Below are 14,928 nucleotides of genomic sequence, written 5' to 3' on the forward strand. Positions count from 1 at the left end.
ATTACTAAGAAAAAAAACCCTCATACATGATTATGGTGTTAAACAATGCATATCTTCATTGATATTTAATAACTTAAGACGATGCTGTGGAAACCTGTTTTTTTGTTTTTTTGTTTTGGTACAGCAGATGTTGAGTTTACACAAGATAGAAATAAAAACCAGGAGTTTAGACTTGGACTAGTCATCTGATTTTAAGGATAAGGGTTTCCAGTAACAGATGGTTCTCCACACAGTCTTATGAAATAGAAAAAAAAAAAAGGTTTGCTTTGACACTACAGATTAACAGATTGGTTAAAACTACGTGCATATGGATTAATATGGTTTTTGTAAAGGTAGAAAACTTCCGCACAAGCCAATGTGAGAATTAGTAGGAGTATCTTTCTAGTTCTTAAATTGAAAAATCAATATAAACTCACAAGCTTTGCCAAACATGGATTTACATGCTTGGATTTAGTTGAAATTAATTTAAATTATATGTGACCTTTCTTTGGGAGAAATTTGTCATTTGGTAATGTGCCAGTTTAGCAACTGATCCTGATGGGAGCATATATGATGTCACATAGTGTTTTTTTTTAATTATTATTATCACAAAATAGCAGCTTCTTATCTTTTATATATGTCATGAATTCAAAGTCGGTGTGACAAGAAAGAAAGAGTATTCAAGTAACAATGGTTGGGTCTCTGATGGCATCAGCAAGTCATTGAACTGACCCTGGGGCCACTAAATCCAGGCTTTATTATGGGATCACGAAAAGTCCTTATAATTGCAACTGAAAGTAAAATTAACTGAACTGTGTACAGTCTCTTTATCTGACTTATAACATAGAGGCCATGTTGTATATGATACCTTTTGATACCACTCAGAACAAAATCCCTACCTGAGATTTTCCTGTCACTTTTGCCCAGTCATAGCAACATTAAGCCACGGGCAATGAAAGAAAGAGGATAAAAATACACCAGTTTCAATCCTAATCTTTGAGTGTCGACAATGGGATTGGAACTGTGCTACAATTCATGGATACTTGGGTTTAAGCAATTCTCATTCCGGACAGATGGAAAGAAAAAGGACGGTGGCCACTAGAAGTGGGTAGTGATTTCTTAGGTAAGGGTGACGTCTGGAAAATGACTCGCCATCAAACACATGCCATCCCTTGGGACAACATCCCTTGGGGGGTGGGGAGCAGCTGCCGTTGTGGGTTTTTGGGGTCTAATTCAGAAAGCACTATGTAAGTCAACTCTGCGTCACAGAAGAATAACCAAGTTTGCAGAAAATCTAGGACCCTTTTTCATATGTGGCATGCATGTCACCAAGGTCCAGGGAAATGAATGGTACCAAACTTAAGCTGGAGAATTAGGGACACATTCAAATAGTCCTCAATAGCATCTGTGATAAACGACCATTAAGGTGAAAGAGACGCATGAAGATTTGAGGGTCTGAGAGGAAATATCCAGGACAATACGAGTCATGCTAAAAGGACAATTTAGGATGAGATTGAAGTTTCTATGCTGGGCCATATTGGAGCAGAGGAGAAAAACAGAAAACAATATTGGCACTGATGGATTATAGCAGTGCTCAGACCCAATTTGGGATTTTTTATTCTAGGTGGAAGAGGCCATACACGATTCATAAACCAGGCAAGAATTTCTGAACCAGTAACACCTCACAGAGGAATTTACCTACAACCTTGACTAGAGTGACTCAGTTGGTTGGGCATCCTCCTGCAAACCTGAAGGTCACCAGTTTCATTGGTAGTCAGAGCACATGCCTGTGTTGGTCCCCAGAGGGAGTGGATTCAAGAGGCAACCAACTGATGTTTTTCTTCCTCCCTTTCTCTCTCCCTTCCCCTCGCTTTAAAAATAAAGTCTTAAAAAAAAAAAAAAAAAACTTACCTACAAACTGCAGTGGTTATAAAAAAAAAACTTCTGAGCAGCCTATTTCCGAGTTGGCTTAGGAACCTTCCGTGTATAACTGCATGTTCGTCCATATCTGCATCCTTCCAAACGTGACAGGCAAGATGGATGCAACATGTTCCAATCTATTTTCTAACTCAAATTCACAAGTCCTCTTACACTGTTTTTCTCAAACTATGCCTTTAGAAGGAAGTATATTCTTTTATAATGTGAATACTCTCTGTTAAGATGATTCAGCATTCTGTTATTGAAGCATGTTTTTAAAAGAAGTTCAAGATGAACGATTAAACAATTTAAGCAGAATATGGGTAGTTGTGAAAACAACCCTGAACTTAGAACAATAAAATATGAAGTATAATCTAAGTGAATTCATTAATAGAGCAGAGTGTATTTATATGGCATATCTATTGTTGAGGGAAACAATAAACTTGTGTGAATTTGTCTCCCATTCAAATATGGTTCCATTGAAAAAACTCAAAATTCTTTTGTATTCCTATGCTGAATGATAAATGCTTTGTATGAAAGACTTCTTTTATTCAGAAATACGGTATTATTTGATATCCTGGAATTCCCCATTTGCTTTTAGGCAGATACCAGACATACTAAAACACTTGAGTTTTACCATAACTGACATTAAAGAAATCGGCGCAGACTGAGTATCTAAAATGTGTCATAATTATTTTTGCTATGAGCAGAATCTGCTTTATAAACTGAGAGCCTCTTTCTTTTGGACAATTATCAGGAATGCATATGAATTGCATTCACTTTTCAATTACGCTGCAAATAGTCAATACTAAGAACTGCAGTATAACAACCTGATCAACACGCCTTAGTGCCCTTCCTGCTCTTATGTCTAGATTTTCCTGGACCAAAATGATGTATATGCTTCCTGCCAGAATTAAAGAAGCAATACTGAAAATGTTTTATTTTATTGTAAGTACAAAACTAACATTGGAATCCTCTAACTTACAAACAGGTCACGTTCCAAACAGCCAGTTTGAAGTCAGAATGGAGGAAATGTGAATGCATTTTTTTTTCTTTACAAAAAAATGGCAGAAAAATATCCTAGCTGATTGGAGGAGAATTAGAAATGTAAACTTTCTGCTTACCAGGACTTATGACCAGAAATGTACACTCTCCCAGTAGAGGTTTTCTCTGTCTGCTCCCCACTCTTTACTCTGCCTGTTCCCCACCCTTTATAGACTCTGCCATGCACTCTTGCTTCTGTGCATCATCAAGGTGTTTGAGCAAGACTGGGAGGGGGACTCATAGGTAAACTGTTTCCCTCAAGTAGATTCAGGACATAGATAGTTTCCGCTGAGTATGTTGAACTCCCAGCTCCTATGGGTACGATCAACTCTCACAGGGCTCAAATTCTACGCAATTGAGACAGAAGATAAATAAATGTAAATATGACAAGTTAGCAGATCTTGATAGAAATAGATCAGGGTGATGTGGCACAGAGAGATGAGGTGAATTCTTTACAGTGAGTGGTGAGGAAAGAACTTTCTCAAGGGATGACATTGAACCGTGAGCTCAGAGAACAAGGACTTGAGTAAATAGGGATGAGAGAAGTATATCTGTGAATCTTAAACACTGGTGGCCTAAGAGTAGTGACAAGTGGTGAAGCTGTGGAATGTCAGCAAGAGCACAGTCTATATAAGTTTCCAAGCCAGGTACAGGGTTTGGATTTTATTCTAAGTGCCCCCTGATGCAATTAAAACTGTTAAGGTAAGTAATGCTGTGGTTATCAGTGGGAAAGATCAGACTTGCTGAAATGAACTCAATTATGAGAGCCTATTCCCTTTCCTATTTTTTCATTGGCTTTTTCTTCCTTTTAGCCTTCCTTCCTTCTTTCCTGTGTTTCTCTTTCCTTTATGTGTATAATCACCACTGGTATTAAGTTCAATAATGTGACTTATGAACAAGCTGTCTAATTACATTTCTCCAACTTAAAGTATTCAATTAACAAAAGGAGCCCTCCATTCACTTAACAAAACATATTGAGTGTGTTCTTTATGTGAAGACTAACACCCATGTACCAGGTAGAGAGCAACAAGACAGGAGACAAGGATCCCTGACCTCATAGGAATAAAAGAGACAATAAAAAATAATGAAAACACATCCTGAGTAAGATAGTGATACATGTAAAGAAGAATAACCAAGCAGAGGAGGTAGGTATGGAATGTTGTCTGGTGGGAAGAAAATTTCCATGTCATACAGGGTCGTCAAACAGGCCACATTGAGAAGATGATTTTTGAGGAAGGGCGGAAGGAGGAGGAAGTGTGCCCTAGGTAAAGTGGGGACAAGGGACTTTGGGGCAGACGCCAATGAAAGTACGTGGGCCCTGAGCGGGAAGCACACCTGCTGTATTAGAGATGAGTGAGAAGGCAGCATATAGAATCCCAGGACTAAATCCTGTTAGCTTCACAGAGCATTGTAAGAATTTTGCTTTTAGGTTGAGAAAATAAAGTTTTAGAGAGTTTTGATCAGAACAGCATTATCATTTAATTTGGAAAGTGTGTTTGGGCTACATGCTGTATAAAGGCAGTGGGCTAGTTCATGCTCCGATGGCTAATTAAATCCCACTCAACACAAGAATAGGTTATTTACTGCTCACTCTGCATGTTCCATCCTGGTTGACAGGTGGGGGGGCACTCAACTCCACAAAACATGTAGAGATCATATAACAATATAAAAACCAGCTTTGGGGCTTCAGGGAAAAAATAGAGAGACTATCTCTTCTTCTCTGAAGAAGGATGGGCTGGGAATGGTGAGGAAGGAGGAGAAGAGAGAGTAGGTAGAGATGGTTGCCAGGCACACAGGAGAAGAATACAATAAGTTATTTAATGTCCCAGCACATACGCAGAATTGAATTGTTACAGTTCAGGAAAAACTGTCTAACTGTTTGACCCAGGAGTTTCTTTACTTTAGAGTATTTATTAAGTATTATTAAAAGTAAAATATTCAATATTAGCTGCACTGTGGCTATTTAACTCTTATCATCAATATTTGTATAGCTTTCTGTATTTCAGAAATGAAAGTCTTTCAAAGGTGACTATTTTTGTCCAAGGCAGAAATGTAATAGTTATCTAAGTAAAATATATTGAGAGAATTATAGATGAATATAGTTGATTCATCTGAGAAATAGTGGTGAATTAAAGAAAAAACAGCTATGTGTCGCTATTTTCTCATTTTTTTAGTACTTTAGAAAACTATTTGAATCCTCAGTATATTATATTTGTGCCATTTAATAAAAGATTGAAAAATGCCTTTTTAAAAAATATAACTTTAAAGCACAGCAATACTTTAAAGACTCTAATGATGATGTATATGAACATGCAAATCTTGCTGTGGTAGTAATCACCAAGTTGTTTCAGCGCACAGAGACTTAGCTGACGGGAAGCACGTGCAGAGGAAGCACAAAGGAAAGCCCTCGCCCTAGAAAAAGAATTGGGTTGATCTTCCAGAAGAAGACATCCTCCCAACTCTGCTCCAGATTAGTTCCTTTCAGACTGTAAGTCAGCTCTAGCTTATTGTGCTAAAGCCGTCAACCTAACTGAAAAGAAAGGCAAGTCGTCTGAAGCATGGCTGAAAGGCTCAGGAAAAATAGCACCTGTCGTTCACTCCTGGCGCCCCTTTGCAGAGGGATTAAAGCTCATAACGGAAGCATCCGTTTGTCTTCCTTTCCCCCCCATAGAAAGCTCTAACCACCAAAGGACAACTTTGGTATTCGATCTCGGCCCAGTTTCATAGCCCTATAAAAACACATTTTTAATTTAACTAATTAGGGTGGCATTGGTTTGCAAAACCATGCATTTCAAGTGCAAAACTCAATGAAACATCACCTGCACATCGCGTGCCATCCCCAAAGTCTCTTTCCGCCCCCCCATTTCCCTCACGTTTGCCCGCCTCCACCTCCCTCCACCCCCTTTCCCTCTATCACCACGCTGGGGCCCGTGTCTAAATATTATGTATATACATGTCTTTTGGCCACTCCCGTCCCTGTTATTCATCATACATTTTCTATAGTAAATTAATCTTATTTGGAAACGATTTTTAAAATGCGACTTATGCAAAACAAATCCCAGATCCCAGGCCGACCTGTATTAATGATTGTTACGCTGCAGCCAGATGAGAAATTACCATCCAGGGACCCGGTTCAGAATGGCGATGCAGACTGGGGCTCGGATTAGGGACTGTGATGAAGCATAACAGACCATGAAAAATTAAAAACTTTTAGGAGTTTCGTGGGCATTATTGACAGGTTTCTACTGCTTTTTAGACAAGGTTGTATTAAGAATATTTCATTTGTAAATAACCCTTTGTTTAAACAAAATAAATGCTTAATTAAATTAGAAAAAAACTCCAAATGGTTTCTTCTTAATATAGTTCTGTGTAAGGAATTGTTGCAATTAAATATTTTGAAACATTTTCTGGATTATTATATTTAAAAATTGAAATAAAGGACATGGACAACGGGGAGGGATATGATTGTGGGAGAAGGGATGAGCTGGGAGGGGGGGAGCAATGGGGGGAAAATGGGACAACTGTAATTGAAAAACCAAAAAATAAAATTAAAAAAAAAAGAAAAGAAAATAAATAAATAAAACTTGAAATAAAGAAATAATACAGATACATTTTTAGACTATGCAGGATTTATTCATATTTAAAATTCAGAAAGCATGTGTATAAACACATTCTTCAATTAAAAGTCGTGCAACACTTTTGTTCATCCTATAGCTCTCTGGAAAATCTACTATTTCCATAAGTAAATACTGTATTAAGGTCCCAATTCTTAAAATTAAAAAAAGAAGTGCTATATTCCTTTGAAATAAAAGTTTACTGTAAGGCTTATAATGGCAGAATAAGCAAGTTACACCTTTTACAAAAGCATTTATTAAGTCTCTTTGTAAGAAATCACACACACACACACACACACACACACACACACACATGGAGAGAGAGAGAGAGAGAGAGAGAGAAATGAAAGGTTTCAGTTCAAGTCCAGATTTGAAAGAAAATACTTTCTCCCTTTTAAGAATTAATGCATGTCACTTCTCTATGTCTGAAGTTTTCAATATCCACCATGAATCAAAATCACTCAAAGAGATAGTAGACACCAGCTAGAGTTCTTGGACACCATACACAGGGATTCTGATTCAGCTTATTTATGATGGAATCTGTTGCATTGAAAAGTGTCCCAGGGAATTCTAAGGCACACTGAGTGTTGGTTACAACTGCTCTTAACAAAGAGAGGGAACCAAGTGAATATGTGAAGTGAACAGAGACCCCGCGTGACAGCTCAGTTTTACAGTTATATTCTCTTAAATTCAGAACTTTTTGTGTGAAGTTATGACTCTGTTCATGGTCTTAATATTAATGATGTTATTTTAATTTAACTGTCACATAATATAAAAATCAAACAAAATTATAATTTTAGCATCAATTATAAGTCAGGAGATATTTCTACCTCTTTATGAATAAGTTGAAGTCAATATTTAAGAAGTACTTTTAGTGAATACAAGAGACATTTCTCCTACAACGTGAAAAATGACCACTCAGTCAGGTGACTTAAAAATTACCTTAGTTGATCTTTTGCAAAAAATTTCTTAACACCTATATCTCTCAGTTACAGCTATGGCACATTCCACGGCTGCTTTGTGAGGAACCAGTTCATAAGACCCAAAGACCACAGTAACAAATGAATAAACATCAGATAATCTACTGCACCTTGTACCTCTGAGATTTTACTATAAAATTCTCAATACAATAAATTGATTTTAAACATATTTCTACAACACTTTATTTTAAAACCTAGCAAATTAAATCACATTAGACTGTGACTAATGAATATTTATGTCTAGATATTTTCTGGGTAGAGGATTTTCTACACACAGCCCGTCACCACAGCTTCCACTCCACCAGGTATTGATGCTGTCAATAATGTTCTACTATATCATCATCCTCTCCCACACCTGCTTCTTTCACTTCATCATTGTCACCTTGAATCTGTTCACCACGATTATTATCATTTCATAATTTTTTGTCATGAAGTAGAATACAAATTATGAACCAGATTCTCATTGAAAAACATACTCCAATTCTTCATCATCGATGATTTAAGCACTGAGAAAAACATATAGTAGCATTCATTTTCAGGAGTTACAGCAACACAAAGCAGTTTAAAGGAGTGTTCTACTTGCTATTTCTGCTGCTCTATGAATTTTGCAGTGACAGTCTTTCTTTGCTGTCATTCTACCCGACCTGCCCTGCACCCCACAGGCTGTCCGTTATTTCTAGCCCATGGGAAAAGTAGAGATTAGAGTGATATGAACCCACCTCATTTTCTGTTTTCATTCACACCTCATCTGAAATAAGGTTAAATAGATATTCTACTGTAAGGCACATAACTTGGCGACATCTGAGAAGTTGGACATCTTTCAAGAAGATTGGAATAGAATATTCATGGTCTGACTCACACATTTGAGCACAGTCAGTAATATTCTTAAAATAGTCAACAAATAGTGAGAAATGCATTCACGGTGGCCTTTTCCTTGACATTTGTTATTCTCCTCAACCTTGCAATTCCTTGGAGACTGACTTATCATAATCGTGTTCATATACGTTCGTCTCTTCTAGATGCATAAGTTGCATAGATCATATATTATCTCTTTCCAAACAGAGCTGGGCAGAGCCCAGTGTCCCTTTTAGGTTTATTAACTTTTTTAGATGTTTTGACCTCCGAACAAGTTCTACTTGAAGCAATATTTTACTGCTTAACACATTTCAGTGAGGTAGCCTGCTGATACTCTGATGGAGCTGTATGTCTTCTAAAAGAGTTTCACAAAACTGAAGATACTTCCTCCTTTTAACAGTTGGTTGTTCCTTTATTTCTTGACTTTCTCCAGAATTCTGACTTCTCATTTTCTGTAGCATTTTTCGCCTGTGTCGGCCTGGTCTCGAGGATTGTTTGAATTTGCAACTTTGGAACTATCTTCCTCGTCATTATCTTTGAAGCCAAACTAAAATGATGTCCTGTAACTATGAGTCCGGGAGTGTGCTAAAACACAGTGTATCAGCCTGCCAGTACTGATTATAAATTGTTTTGTAATTATGTTTACATTTGCACCTGAGTTTGGAGGAGTGTTGGGGAGTTAGGGGGAGGTGGGGAGTTCCAAGATTAGGACTGTCACATAGCTAGAATGGGCCTGAGTGTCAACTCATTGTGAGAACTCTACCACAGGCTGACATTGATCCTCCCAGGGTGGCGAGGTGCTTTGTCTTAGTGCTGGTTCACCTACACTTTCCCCTTATCCTTCACAGTGAATTTCTCTCAATTAATCTTGTTCATTTCCCCTGGCTGGTTTGGCTCAGTGGATTGAGCGTCGGCCTGCGAGCTAAGTGTCGCTGGTTCGATCTTCCAGTCAGAGCACATCAGAGAAGGAAAACTCTGACTCCAAAAACCTCCGCTGCCTTGCGGCATACCTCTTCAGGGGAAAGGCTAAGGGAGTAAACCCCGACAGAAAACCCGGAGCCGGAGTCCCTAAGGCGGTTTGACGTTGTAGTCAACACCGGCAACTCCTGCGGCGCACCTGAACCCAAGCTGTATTGACTCCATCTTTCCCTTGGACCCTTCAGCTGCGAAGAGAGGGGGGGTCTGCTGCATGGGCAACAGCAGACCCTCCATATTACCCTGCCCAGGTTCTGTAGCTTCAGCGTCATCGCAAGATGTCGATTCAACACGGGAGGAGACAGATACCGTGTCACTCCCGAGTCGGACTGCACAGCCATTCTCGGCGGTGCAGATAGACTCTTAAGAAGCTACACCATCGTCTCTCGAGACGGATGGCTGCTGACGAATCTTGTTCATGTATAAGCATATCTTCGTGACTGCTTTTCAGAAGTCCCAAACTGACAATACCATTTTCTCAGAATCTTTGCTGTTGCTACAGTATTATAATGTATGAAAATTAAAACACATGATGACAAAAATAGTTTATTTTTAAAATGCCAGAAATCTACCATGGGAAAAATTGGGACAACTGTAATGGAACAAGTTAAAAAAAAAAAAAAGAAAAAGAAAGAAATCTACCAATGTAATCCATTTCAGCAGGAAAAAGTTACCAGATGCTCCCATCAATACAAGCTAAAAATGTATTTGATGAAACTTTGAAACCTTTTCTAATAAAGATGTAAAATGGAAAGATATTACAGAAATATAACAAAATCTATTTACTCAAAGACAACAGCAAATATTATTCTAAGTAGCAAAACACTGAAAGGCATCTTATTAAAAATATACACTGGCCATGGATGTCCATTATGGCTATTAATATGTGCGTGTCCTTCAGAAGCGGTTGAGAGGAGATACCTACAGGGAATGCTAAGTGCTGTAGTGTACATTATTGACTTTCAGTATGACATGGTAATTGTGTAGGTGATCATCAGTTTTATCTTCTTCTAGAAATATGTGAAGTCATAAGAAAAAAATAAAGAGAACTGCGTCCTCCATGTTCACCGAAACTTGGAGTCAGATGTGGTTTACAGGTTCTGGTGTGCAAAGGTTACTAAAATCCATGAATCTGTGCAGGTTGCCATGCAAGGATAACTGCGAAGGTTGTTTAGTTGGTTCTGAGAGGGCAGATCCCGGAATGTACTGCAAAAATATACTTCCCGCAGATAAAGAAGTCATCCTGGGGGGTAAATACGATTTCCCTTATTTCCAATAACCAGATGTGTAACTTTAATGGATTGCAACTAGAAAGAATATGTTCCCATAGAGATGGGGAAAAGAGTCCTGTGGAGTGGGCACATCAAGAGACCTCGGCAGATAAGGATTTCTAATGTGAGAAGAGTGCATGTCCTGAATTTAATATGTTTACCATGAATTGAAGGATTCTATTTTTTAGTGGTTTTTGATAAAGCTGAAAAGTTCAGGGTTGTCAGTAAAAGTCTTCTAGGGTTAACTTTGTACAAGGAAACACCAGAGATGGATTTTCAAAGAACACACAGAGAAGGTTTATTAGTTGGAAGGTGTCTTGTGGTCAGAAGAATAATTAAGAGCTTTGAACTTTGACCTCTCTCCATTCACAACAGGAAATCCCTGTAAATAAATAGTCTAGTAAAAATCTATATGTTTAATAATGAGTAACAGTATAAGAAATATTAGACCATTGTTATTGGATTATTATTAGACTGATTTAGAGAAGAGAAACAAAACTTGCGTATTGCCTAAGAATTCTTTAAATAGAGAAGGCTTTTCAGAGCCAGTGGTAAACAAATATTCTGTTATAGATTAGTAAACATGCACACCCACTAAAGTTTGCAATCACTTATACAAAGGGAGATCCCAAAACAGAAGGTGTAAAATGTCGGAAAAATCATGAAAAAATATGAAAACATGAAACATGAATATATGTAAGAAACAAAGCCTTCAGGCAAAGATGAAATTAGAACAGACATCAAGGAGTATCCATAGAAGAAATACAGTAGTAACTCGGAGCATAGAAACGAGAAAACTAACTCAAAAAGAGTCAAAACTAATTTGGAGCAAAATTTAAATGGAAATACATTTTTAAGAGGCTTGGGGGAAAGCACTTTTTATATTTTGCTGGTCAGAGTACAAGCTGATACAATGCCTATGGAGAGCAATATCATATATATATATATATATATATATATATATATATATATATAATATCTAATAAATTAAAGAAGAATTAAATTTAAAATAAAAGTTTTTGCTTCAAAGAACTTATCATACACCTATACTTGCATAAGTGTTATTCTTTGCAACCTTGTTTGTAGTGGTAAAGTAGTGAGACCAAAAAGATTAAATGGATTAAATACATTTTTATACATCCAAACTGTGGGAAAAAATCTATAGTTCTCAACAGAATTGACAAATTCTCTATGGCCTGAAATAAAAATAAGTTAGATATATGTTTTAGGGGAAAGAAAAAGTAAAGTCATGCATGTATATATAATTATCTTAGCTAGACAATAAAGAGGGGGCAGATTCCCCATACTTGTGACATACACAAAGCCACTGTAGACAGAGTGATAAGAGTCCATGAACATACGGGCTCAGACAGTGGGGCAGACATGTGATAAAAGAAATACTCGTTATTTATCATTTTTCACTTTGAATTTTGACTTACATGCTGGCATTGTATGGTTTAAAAGAAGCTAAGACATTACAAAGCTCATAAATAAAATGCAAAAGTGGTAGTTTAAGCAAGGCGATGACATCATCTGAATTATGGATTCAAATTGACTTTATGGGGGCGATGAATCTGAAATAAAGTGGATGGATTTGGGATACATTTTTAGTGAAAAGCCAGAAAAAATTTTGGACAATTTCATTTATACATTCCCTTTAACAAATATTTACTGAGTACACGTCAAGACTACTGATAGGCTCTGGTCATTACACGTCAGCGGTGAGGTGAAAAGGAGAACATCAAGGGTGACTTCAGAGACATCGATGGAAGCGCCATATGCTGATGTTGGTTGTAAGAAGGAACTTGAGGAGGGAGTTACAAGCTGAATATTGACTTTAGTGATACCTTTTCTGGTGTTTAGGTGGAAATGTTAAGTGAAGATTTGTATGGACTAGTACCTGGTTATATTTTCATGTCTGTTTGACTTGTAATATATTTGTCTCCAAAAAATGTGGTGAGACACACTATGTTTCTCTATGGGAAACCACAATATTTTTAAATGATAGCACTATTTCTAATTGAACTATAAATATAATTCGATCCTAATGAAAATCCCACAGTGTTTTTAATGGAATTTTAAAAGTTTATTCTAAACTTAATGTATAAACACAAATGTATAAAAATAGACAAGAACTTCTTAAAAATAAAATTATAGTTCTTATCATAACAGGATACCAAAATGTTATAAAATTGTACTTTTGATTCTGATCGTATAAACTGCCCTGCGAGATTGGTACCGAAATGATCACACAGTGATGGCATTATAATGTTATTTCACATCCCTTAGTCAGAGAGGGAATGTTGAGGGAATCGGGCTGTGAGCCGTCTAAGCAGTCCACCTTTTCTCTGAAGCCACTTCTCTCTCGTTGTTTGGTAAAACAGCCTTCTCTGGGAAAATCCTAGAACACCCCGCTTTCCGGCAGTGTGGACTCTCATGGTGGCTGATGCTGTCGGGGGCGTGACCGTAACGCCGTGTCAGGTGTCTCGTTGCAGGAGCGCTGGCGTGAGATGTGGGGTCTGGAAACCCGCCATGTTGCTGCTGCCAAATTCAGTCCTGGGGGGCCACACACCAGAGCTGACTCCGAGTGAGGTGTCACGCATCTGCTTCGCGGTTCATCTTTGGTCTCCAGGGCGTACCTTCTAGTGTCGAGGGCATTAGTTAGCCCGGCCAACTCATCTGTGTGTTCAGAAATTCCTGAAGAACTGTAGTATGTACATGAAATTCTTAAGTGAACTATATAGATCCAAATGGTACACTCTTTTTAATATCATGTTAGCCAGTTTTTAAAAGTCGGAGGAGGCATATGTGTTCACATTGCCTTGTCAATGGCATTTTCCTCTTATATCTTAAAAAAAATTAAATAAAAAAAAATGAAACAAACAAACAAACAAAAAACCCTCACAAAGACACTGAACTCTTATCGTTTTCTCTGGTTTTTATTATGCTACTTTGATTGCTTTGAAATAATGGGCACAGCAACTCACATAGATAAACAAATTGAAAAATTGTCTTTCTTATTAGTTTTTCATAAATAATAGGCCTCTTAAAAGGTTCGCTTTATTACGGATCATAATATATGCACCGAAATAGACAAATTTAATGTGCATATTGCTAAATTAGCATAAATTAGACATCTATTTCCCAGCTCACGCTGCAGGAATACAGCACTGCCAGGAGCCCTCCAGGGTCCCCACATTCTCTTGTCCCCTTTTTGCATCATGATCCCCTAACTCTCTTCTGCATTTTATTGTAATCATTTTCTCACATATTTATGGTGTTACCATCTTCCTATGTGTCTCTAGCTATGGCTTTTGGGCCAATTTTTGTACCTTGTATCAATAGAAGCGAGCGTCACGTTTATTGTAATGTGGATCTGTGAATATCTATGAGGAAGAGGAAGCGGGTGGGTCTGGATTCACTTTGTGCCTGAGACATTTGGGAACTTGAATCTTTCCTGCCATCCCAGGAGCAGATAGTAAAAGTTCTTTAAAGGCTCCTCTGCTTTCACCCCCCTTCAGCACAGAGGTCTGAGTAATCTAACCAGCACCCCGCTATTTGTACAAGAAGCTCCCACATGAAGAGCTTTTCACTTTCTGGAATAAATTTCATTCAGGTTTCTTTGAGTCCTGACATTTCTCATCATGTTTAAGAAAACTACAATTTTATAGTTTACTCGGATAATTTTGTTTGTCAGTGTGCACACACAGTCTATTGCAAATTTCCATAGCCAAACTGGAAGCTGAAGATATTCTCAGTTATTTTAAATTTAGTTTATTTGTTGTTATGTTTGCATCTTTACAATTTTTATTTTTTTTAGAATTCACTAGACAGCCAACTTGAAGTGAGTTGCATGTATTCATAATATTTTTCAGTGTGAGCACCTACATTGAAATGCCATTTCCAACACTAACTTCTTGGGATATTTGTTACTGCAAACATTTTAGCCAAGTGATGAGTGGAAAAAAAAAATGATGGTCCTAGTAAAAGAGCAGTTGGCTGTCTTCACAATCAAACGCTTCCATCACAATGGTCCTTTCCAACCACAACAATGTCTGTTTGGGGAGAAATAAGTTCTCTCTCCAGATGGAGGCCCAAGGAGGCATCTGGCTTCATATTTGGGGATCATACAGAAGAGTGAATGGTTGCATTCTACAACTATGCCTCTACAGAATATTTTAGGCCACTTACTCTTTTATCGTCCTATCTTAATCTCTGATCGGCCACTCCTAGACTATCTAATTAACCCCCTTCCTAGTATCTCTTGTTCCATTGTCTTCTTTTGGCCCTGGC

Source organism: Furipterus horrens, unplaced genomic scaffold, assembly GCF_987537825.1.
Source record: "Furipterus horrens unplaced genomic scaffold, mFurHor1.1.pri manual_scaffold_10, whole genome shotgun sequence".
NCBI lineage: Eukaryota > Metazoa > Chordata > Mammalia > Chiroptera > Furipteridae > Furipterus > Furipterus horrens.